Below are 2,753 nucleotides of genomic sequence, written 5' to 3'. Positions count from 1 at the left end.
CGTAAACCGACCTAGGAGCGAGTATATAAGGAGTCCTAGGCGAGAGGCACGAGGGAGAACTCTCCGCACTTAGAAACTCTGAGGCATTATTCTCGACATGCTCTGTTTCCATGACTGGCACCCGATTACCAGACGAACGCGCACAAGCAGTTTGATCTCTTGGTTCACTCTTGAACTATGTTCGGCTTGATCCTTGAAAGGGTAGGTAGGCAGCCTTTCATAAGGTTCAGTCCGAAATCAATCAAAAGCTTTTCTGTATTTTCTTCGTCTTTTGTTATCGAGCTGCGACTCAACTAGGTTTGAGCTCTTAGGCCGCTAGAACTAGGTTACTCGCTTACAGCCTTTGCGGCCAAAGCTTTTATGATCTCTTGTAATGATCGCAACGCTCTTATGCGGACTCGAAATAATATCTACTGTTTTCTCTAAATTCGTTTGTTATCTTTTCACGATTTCTGCATATATTTGGTCACTTGCCGTTGGCTCTCGCAGAGATCCGGGACCTCTGGGAAATTAGGGTTTTTCTAGTTTCCTAATTTAAACGTAAATCGACAGTGCGATTTTCGGTTCCCACAAGTTTCCCCGTTGTTTTTCTTGCTCGTCGTAGAACCCAATCCCCTTGCTGGAAGGTCCTGGTTCTGACTTATTTGTTGTACGTCCTGGCGACGTCTTGCTGGTAGGACCAGTTTCTTAGCCGAGCGGCCTCTCTTTTTTCGTCAAGTAGGTCGAGGCTTAGCGCCATCAGCTCATTGTTCTCCTCCTGAGAGTTGGACCCGGAGACCGTTGTTCTCACGTTCATCTTTGTGGGTACAATGGCCTCAGAGCCATAGACCAGCGTGTATGGAGTTTCCCCTGTTTCTGTTTTGGGAGTGGTCTGGTAGGCCCGGAGGACTCCGTGTAGCTCTTCCGCCCATTTCCCGTGAGAGCCCTCCAGTCGTTTTTTAAGCATGTTGACCATGGTTTTGTTTGTAGCGTGCCTCTGACACTGGTCGCAGTGTTTGGCTTGTTTGTCGGCGTCGGCGGCCATCATGGGCCAGTAGTAACCCACCCTTCTGGCTCTGAGCACCAGGCTTCTTCCGCTAGAGTGTGATCCACAATCTCCTTCATGTACTTCTACAAGGATTCTAGCGGCTTCTCGAGGTGTGACACACCTTAGGTACGGGCCAGAGAAGGATCTCCTGTACAGCTTCTCCTGGGAGATACAGTACCTCGCGGCTTGCTTCTTAATTTTCCTGGCCTCGTTGCGATCTTTCGGGAGAGTGTCGGCCTCCAGGTACCGAACTAGGGGGGTCATCCAAGTTTTTCCTTCTTTGACAGCGGAGACCTCCTCTAACGGGGGTTCCTCCAGGGTGGCTGGCCATTGAAGCACAAGCAAGAGTATATTCATCTGGCTATTCATTTCGAGGGTGGACCCCAGATTAGCCAGGGCATCGGCTTGCGAGTTTTGTTCCAGGGGGGATTTGAGTGAGCTTGCAGCTCTTGAACTTCTTGATCAGTCGCTGGGCGACTACTAGATATTGGATCATGTTGTCATCTTTTGCTTGGTATTCTCCATGTGCCTGGTTGATTATCAGCTGGGAGTCGCCGAAGACTTGAATGTTTTTTGCCCCCATTTGGTGGGCTAGAGTCAGACCTGCGATTAGGGCCTCGTACTCGCTTTCGTTGTTGGTTGCTTTGAAGTTGCATCTCACGGCCCTTGATGCCGTGTTCCCCGTCGGCAAGGTAAGCACTATTCCTACTCCAGCTCCTTTAACGTTGCTGGATCCATCAACGTGCAGGATCCATTCTCCCTCTTCCTTAGTTTCGCCTCGGAGGCGTACCTCCTACTCCAAAGCTGTGAGTAAGGCAGGGGAGAATTCATCCACGAAGTCCGCTACGACCTGTGACTTTATTGTCGTGGCAGGTCGAAATATTACGTCGTACTCCCCTAGTTCCAGAGCCCATTTTGCTAGGCGTTCGGAGACTTCAGGTTTGTGGAGGACCAACTTTACATGGAAGGAGGTAACAACCACGATTGGATGAGCCTGGAAGTAGGGTCAGAGCTTTGGAGCGGCGACTATCAGGGCTAAGGCCAGCTTCTCTAGATGGCTATAGCGGGTCTCCGCGTCGAGGAGAGCCTTACATACGTAATAGATTGGTAGCTACTTGCTTCCCTCCTCGCGAACTTGGACGGCGCTCACGGCGTGTTCGGGGACTGCTAGATATAGCAGCAGGACCTCACCGAGTAGTGGCTTGGATAGGAGAGGAGGAGTGGTGAGATACGACTTTAGCTCATGGAGAGCGGATTCGCACTCTTCCATCCATTGGAAGTCCCTTGGATTCTTGAGGGTTCTGAAGAAGGCATGAGATTTGCCGGAGACTGGAGATGAACCTGCTTAAGGCTACCATCCTTCCCGTTAGCCTTTGAACCTCCTTGATGTTCTTCGGGGAAGGGATTGAATGAATGGCCCTGATTTTCTCCGGGTTGGCCTTGATGCTCCGGTGGGTTACAATGTACCCGAGGAACTTGCCAGAAGTGACCCCGAATGAGTATTTAGTTGGGTTGAGCTTCATGTTATACTTCTGGAGGGTGTAGAAGGCCCGCTGTAGGTGATATATGTGGTCCTCCGCCTCCAGGGACTTGACCAGAATGTCGTCGATGTAGACCTTCATGGTTCGCCCGATCTGGTCCGCAAACATCATGTTCACCAGTCGTTGGTAGGTTGATCCTGCGTTCTTTAGGCCGAAGGGCATAACCTTGTAGCAGTAGATCCCTC

The sequence above is a fragment of the Brassica oleracea genome, chromosome C2 (genome assembly GCF_000695525.1).
Source record: "Brassica oleracea var. oleracea cultivar TO1000 chromosome C2, BOL, whole genome shotgun sequence".
Taxonomy (NCBI): Eukaryota; Viridiplantae; Streptophyta; class Magnoliopsida; order Brassicales; family Brassicaceae; genus Brassica; species Brassica oleracea.
This window is presented reverse-complemented; position numbering follows the sequence as displayed.